The sequence below is a fragment of the Aplysia californica genome, unplaced genomic scaffold (genome assembly GCF_000002075.1).
Source record: "Aplysia californica isolate F4 #8 unplaced genomic scaffold, AplCal3.0 scaffold01113, whole genome shotgun sequence".
NCBI lineage: Eukaryota > Metazoa > Mollusca > Gastropoda > Aplysiida > Aplysiidae > Aplysia > Aplysia californica.
The window spans coordinates 45709-52847 of NW_004798383.1; positions in this window are offsets into that span (position 1 = coordinate 45709).

Consider the following 7139-nt stretch of genomic DNA (forward strand, 5'->3'; position numbering starts at 1 on the left):
CCCCCCCCCAAATGAATGGCTCTAACACGGCTTTGAATTTTTTTTTGTCATGCAGCACTGTAGAACTCACATAATATTTATTGTAAGTTAGCAACACATTCTATCCCACTGTCTGCAACGTATAGAGGTGGAACCTACTATGCACACATACTGTTATCAGCTGTAACCCACCTGTGTAGATTGTCCCTTCACTGAATTGAGAATTATAAAGAACAGTATCTTTCTTTTAGATAGATCACCATAACCATTCAACCCATCAAAGTCAAAAATTGTGCATCTAAAATTGTTATGCAGGACTTGCTAAATTTCCTTTTAAAATAGTTGTCTGACACAAACAGTAAGCAGACCAAGGCTGAATTACTTGGCTACAACGGGAGCTTCCTATCTTGACTCTGTACCCCCCCAAAAAAAGAAATAATTTACAACTCCTTTCCTGTATATCCTCATGCATTGTTGAATATCACTTTTACTGAAGGAAATCGACCTTCAATACAGGCCACAATATTTTTTTACACCACAACTATAAACTCCCTTTTAATCAAAGCCACGAGAGACAAAAATGTTTGTCCTCAGTGCCAAACTCTTTTTTTCTGGCAGTAAATGTCAATTGTAAGCTCACAGTGGCTCCCTAAAAAAAAAAGAAAATTTTTGCTCAGTTACTCTATCAGAAAGAACGAGAGATCTATGGTTGTGTGTTTTTTAAGATCCACAACAAGCAAACTACAGTATACAACAACTTTCGTATCAGCATTTACTGCACATTTTAAGTCCTCGGCTCAAACGTTATCAAACTAAGATGTTGCCACTTAAAGTTAAAGTTGCTTCTACAACAAGACCGACATACATTTGCTATAGATTGTTTACACAGCATTACAAATTGTACATGTAATTCCAAAATGGTCTGAAAAATATCTTTTTGTAATAATTAAACTTAAAGAAGCCTTCTTTGGGTACACATTTTAAAAAGCAATCATCAAGACGAGCAGAGAGAAGGTAATTCTGGCTGTGGGAAGTTAAGGTAAACAATTTTTTTCCCCTCAAACTGCTGAAACTTGGTAACTGTGGCATGAAGAGCCCAGCACTACCATTCACCTGTAGTTGAACCATGAGCGAGGGCTACAGACTACAGGGTAATCTCCCTTGACCTTAATTTACCACAGCTGATTAAGAGGCACAAACACGCTGAACGTACATGGTATCCAATCCCTCTTTTTTCATCTACTTTTTAACATTTCTTATTCAAGAATTTATAAAATTGAAAAGACATAGAGTTCAGGGCAAATAAAAATTTATACCACAACAATTATAAATTATTGGCGGTATGGGTGCGGTCAGACCATTTACACACATTCAATCTCTTCTCCTTGCCTTCTAACAACCAAGTACACAATTTTATCCAAATATAACTGCTGCAAGAATGAGGGACATAGGACCCTTCTTTATATCTTTATTTTAGACTAGAGTTTAAAAGTAATTTATCTATAGCAGTAATTAGAACTGCAAAGCATTTTTCCAGAAAATTATAATTTTTTTCATAGTGTTACCAAAACCACCCAGAGTGTTACCAAAACCATCCATCATGTACAGTCAGGATTAGATGAATACATTTGTCAAAAAAAGGAAAGTGAAACTAGGACAGCATGAAAAGTGTTTGGATTGGAGAGGTGGAGGACACAAAAAAAAGAAGGGTGAAATACAAGATGGGACTTATGTTTATCATAGAAAAAACAGTACACTGTATACAAAGTAAGTTTTAGAATAAGCAAAGTCTCATTAAATAATAATGAATCATTACTTGTAATTTTCATAGGGGGCCAATTATAGAAGCGGAAGGCAATTTCAGCAATAAAATCCTCTCTTTGGTACAGACGCACTTTGATAGGATGAATCCCTGCACTTTCTGTTGAATCCCTACAATTACTTTCCCTTGAGCATGACAAACCACTCGACATACAAGCAACCTTTTACTTTAGCGACACTTCACATAAGAGCCCCGAGGCCAAATTTTCATAAAAACAACAGAAAATTGCAGGGTCATTCTAAAGTGAAATGAGAGGACAATGCTGCTACGCCAAATGCAGTTAATAAATTTACAATTAAATTATAATCAAGTACCAATGTTAGACAAAAAGGAAATGGCTGGTCATGGGTCTCAACTCAGAATTTTTCAAAAGGAGGAACTTTCCTCGTGATCGCGACAGACAGGGTTGGTGATTTTTTTTATTTTAATCAGATTTTTTTTATATTTCAATCGGATTTTTTAATATTTTTTTTTTTATGTCGACACAGTTTGGGATTTTTTGTGGCTAAAAGTATGTTCTTTTAGTGCAAAATGCACTGTCTTTATTTTAACTAATGATTAATTTAAGCAACTGCAAAAGAAAGCCTTAATCTGCTATATCGGTGAATTATGGCTACAGACAAAAAATGAAGAAAATGTCAGTCTAAAAGGAAATGGGGGGGGGGGGGGATAATTATGCATAGATAAACTTGCATTTTACTAATTACAGTGTGTGTGTGTGTGCGCGCGCTTGTGTTTGTCTAAAATGAAAAAAAAATATGCTAATTTCAATTATGGAAAAAAAAGTAAATTGAATATTGTATTATTTTACAGTGACAGGGGGGAAAGCAGACTTTTAAGCATGATTATAATTATATTAGTCCACTAAACCTTATATTTGTTCTATAAAACCAAGGAAAGGAATTCTGAATGTTTAAAGATGTAAAAACAGAATACATTTTTTAAAGTGATTTAAATCACTGAGTTTTATTTTTAAAATCAAGTTGATTAAATTTTTTTTTTATTCAACTGATTTAAATCGCCTTTTTTTAATCAACCCAATCCTGATTTCAATAATGAAAAAAAAGTAAATTGAATACTGTATTACTTTACAGTGACAGGGGGGAAAGCAGACTTTTAAGCATGATTATAATTATATTAGTCCACTAAACCTTTTATATTTGTTCTATAAAACCAAGGAAAGGAATTCTGAATGTTTAAATATGTAAAAACTGAGCAGGCCTACATTTTTTTTAAAGTGATTTAAATCACTGATTTTTATTTTAAAAATCAAGTTGATTAAAATTTAAAAAATCAACTGATTCAAATCAACCCAGCTCTGATTTCAATATGAAAAAAAAAAGTAAATTGAATACTGTATTATTTTACAGTGAAAGGGGGGAAAGCAGACTTTTAAGCACGATTATATTAGCCTACTAAACCTTATATCTGTTTTATGAAACCAAGGAAAGGAATTCTGAAAATTGAAATATGTAAAAACTGAATAAAAATAAATTTTTAAAAAAGTGATTTAAATCACTGATTTTTATTTTAAAAATCAAGTTGATTTAAATTAAAAAATCAACTGATTTAAATTGACCTGATTTAAATCAACCCAACCCTGGCGACAGAAGACCATTTTCGCGAGACACCCATTATTATTACAGATGTATACTGTTTAACCCTCGAATGCTGAAGTAAAAACCATCAATTTATCAAAGCAAGGTTATTTCATACCAGGTCAATTTGAGGGCTTGGAAGATAATTTCAAGTAAGAGTCACTTACCAAATATTTACAATCTTGATAAAGTACAGAAAGTGGTGGTTTAGCGGAGGAAATCGCGGTAGTAGAAATCTACTAAAAATAGCCCCGAATATTGAGACCAATGCTGGTGATAGCTGTAAATTACCAGGAACCCTCTGTGTAACTAAGAGCATCAATTTAAACAAGCCCTAGCTCAGTAGCCAGCCTCATTTTTATACAAAAAATCCATACGCCCCCCCCCCTCCCCTTTTGATTCACAAAAATAAAACGCACTATGAACCGCCACATGGAGACAATTTGTTCAAATTCATGATTTTTTAAAACGGCAGACAACCCCTCTCTTAAAAATTTAGCTAAGCAGAGAATAAGCACTACATTTTACTGCTTTGGATCTTTGTTCCTTTGCTGACTCCACTTAAAGTGTCAAAGAGGAGAACAAGTAAACAAATACAAAACTGCAACAACAAAAAAACAAGGGGGGGAAGGTGATACCCAGTCTTCCAACTGTCTAGCAGTTGTCTTTTAGTATACACAGTACAGCAAACACAAATTTTGATGTCACTACAACTTTATTCTCACAACACCCCCCCTCCAAAAACAAATGGCACTTAGTTACAAAATTAAAAAGAAACAGTTCAGTTCAGCTCTTAACACAACCCCAAATCTATGCACACAAGACAAAGCTATACTACTAGACACGTTCATCTTTTTTCAAAATTTGTAATTAAATCTCACTGGCAATGTGCCATTTGGAAGCAAATAATAAAAAGATTTTAACTACGCTACCTCTCAAAATAAATCCTCTTTTACATTTTAATTTCAATGTGTGCAGACTGGAAAAGAAAGACTTCCTAAATATTTTTTTAAACTTAAACACAGGCCTTTATAAATATATCAAGTAGCAAAAGGCATCCTGAAGGAGTAGTTAGAATTAGAGGCTGACTACTAGATCTAAAAGTTCATAGATTCAGAGTAAGCTGTAATGTGATGATACAGCTAAAAAATAATTTTATTTTCAGTTTGTTAAAACACACTTGTACTTTTTCTATTCTCCTATCAGTCATAATTTGAAAGATGTAAACGTAAATGAACATTATGAAATAAAACCTTTAAAAATACACAGTAGGTCAATGCTATTGTTATTGCAATTTGGAAAACCCAGAAAATTAAGCAGTTCCAACAGTGCATTTTTTTTCTCAAACTTCAACCTCTACCTTTTTCATTAAAAAGAAAAATCTTAAATTATTTCTTAAAAACATCTTGGTCTTAAGTCATTTTTCTTTATAAATATATATATACAAGCCTATCTTTAGACTTCACTCACATTCTCCACATCAGTTCTATTTATTCAGAAAACCTAAGAAGTTTTATAAGGCCACACAGACCCTTCTTTTTTTCTCCAAACATCATTTCCTTCCCCTCTATCCTTCTTAAATTTTAAAAAATACATACGAAGAAACAATTTTAAAAAACAAGATAAAAATCAGCATCCTGAGCTGCAAAAAACAATGGGAACCCAACACAAGCAATATTTTTTAAACACCAGGTTCAGATTAAAGTTAATTTCATTACAGAAGACAAGGAGGGTAACAGTAATTTAATCAATACCTCGACAAGACCGAAAGCCAAGGGAAGCTTTTAAAATTGTAGGAGTAGGAGGAGCAAGAGAGGACTAATCTGCATCACAGGCTACAATTTATGACGCAATGTCTAAGTTTAGCCAACATCTAAAACAAATCACATCCGATGACTCAGACCATACAACAAACAAAACGTATTCGCCTCACAAGATCTAGATCTAGAATCTAGATCTAGTCTATCTAGATCTACTCGATCTACTCGATCTAGAGAACTTACTAGAAGAATGTATGTGCGTGTTTAGCTTAATTGACAGATATGAATAAGTTTTTTTACGGCTGCCTTCCTAAATAAACTGGAATGGCTTACAGCAAGTAATAATAGATAATTAAATCAAAAGATAACAACAACAAAACACATGCACTCGTCCTCCCGTCTTATTCAGCCAATATTCCCGTCTTAATCTTTGCAAGTCACCATGACCAAGACAATGTTGACAGGCCATTCTGCACCATGGACATGTCATCATGTATTCAACGAATGACGAATGAGAGCGATAGTGTAAGGCAGATCAAATCTATTAGATTAGAGGCAACATTTACATCTGAATAACAAAACTAAAAATGCATGGCATTGTTTAATTAGGTTTGATATTAACCCACTATTTTGCAAAGACGGCATATATTATACCTTCACAATAAAGTCACTGAACAGAAAGTTAGAAATCTACTCTGAATCTGCCCAGTGTATCGGACTGGACTGGCCTCTTCTTCTGCGGTAGCCAACCTCTTGCTGCACACAGAGTTGACTGTTATTGCGAAACTCTCCAGGTCTCACATAGATCTAAATCTAGATATAGATGTATAAAGAAAACATAACAGAACAAAATCTTCGAAATATTACATACCACTGGTGACTGTGCTATCACAATTCAAAAGAACAACACAAAATGTACACAGCTATTGTCTCCTCACCTCTGTTGTTGTCCCATACCGGAATTACAACCGGAAACTTCCAGTAATCGTAGTTGAGTGATCGGTTTCGCGCACTGAATAAATAGTCCTGTCGAGTATTCTTTGCAAGGCTTCCTCGCGTTATCACGTGATCACGCTCTGCAGCCCGACACCCGATTTAATAATTAGGTACTGCTTGTCCAAACTGGACTCCTGTGATATGAAAACATCTCAAATACAAGTTTAGAAAATAACAATTTTCCTAATTTGCTTGCTCTGCTTTGTTGTGATTCCTTTCTATTTTCCGATCTCAAAACAAACTTGGCTTAATGTTAAAGTGCCATTCGTCGAACTCGACTCGATTACCAGGGGCGGTTCGTTAACTGGGCAAGATCGGCAGAGCCGGTCACTTTTTGTCGCCAATACAGTGGACAAAAGATTGATTGCAGGTAATAATTCTTATTCAGTTTCAAGTAAATCCAAATTAATATTTGTCAACATTCAAAGAGCACTTTGCCTATAAAAAATACGCTCAAAGAGACAATAAGGGCTCACCAATGTGTTGTCGCACCACAGAAACTCATTCTTAGACTAAATCTCGGTTTATCTCGCTGGTTCCCAGCGTTGTTGTTACTAGCTCGTGCACTCAGCGGTGACGTCACCAAAGTCGACGAACTGAGCGATTGCCCACAGGGTGGCAAGAGCCCACGTGACGATCACTTTTCTTGCCAATTTGGCTCTTATGTTGCTTACAAGGGACTGTCTTGAACAGTACATTTTATCATTCATTTCATCAGTAATATTTATCATTAAAGCTGTCTCCAGCCACTGTCAAATAACATTATGTATTGTTAGGATGGCTCTAATTTTTATCGCTAATTAAATTTTGAGCCACCCATGGTTCTGTCCTGCTTACTTTCTCTACAACCTTACCTGGCCCAAACAAAATCAAGGCCGGAAATTTCGGGATTTAGCCAGTCGGTGTAGGGAATTTTAACGGAAGTGAGAGTCGAGTGCTGGTAACTAGCGTGTGGCACGCTGTCAGTCTGTTTTGTGAACAGGG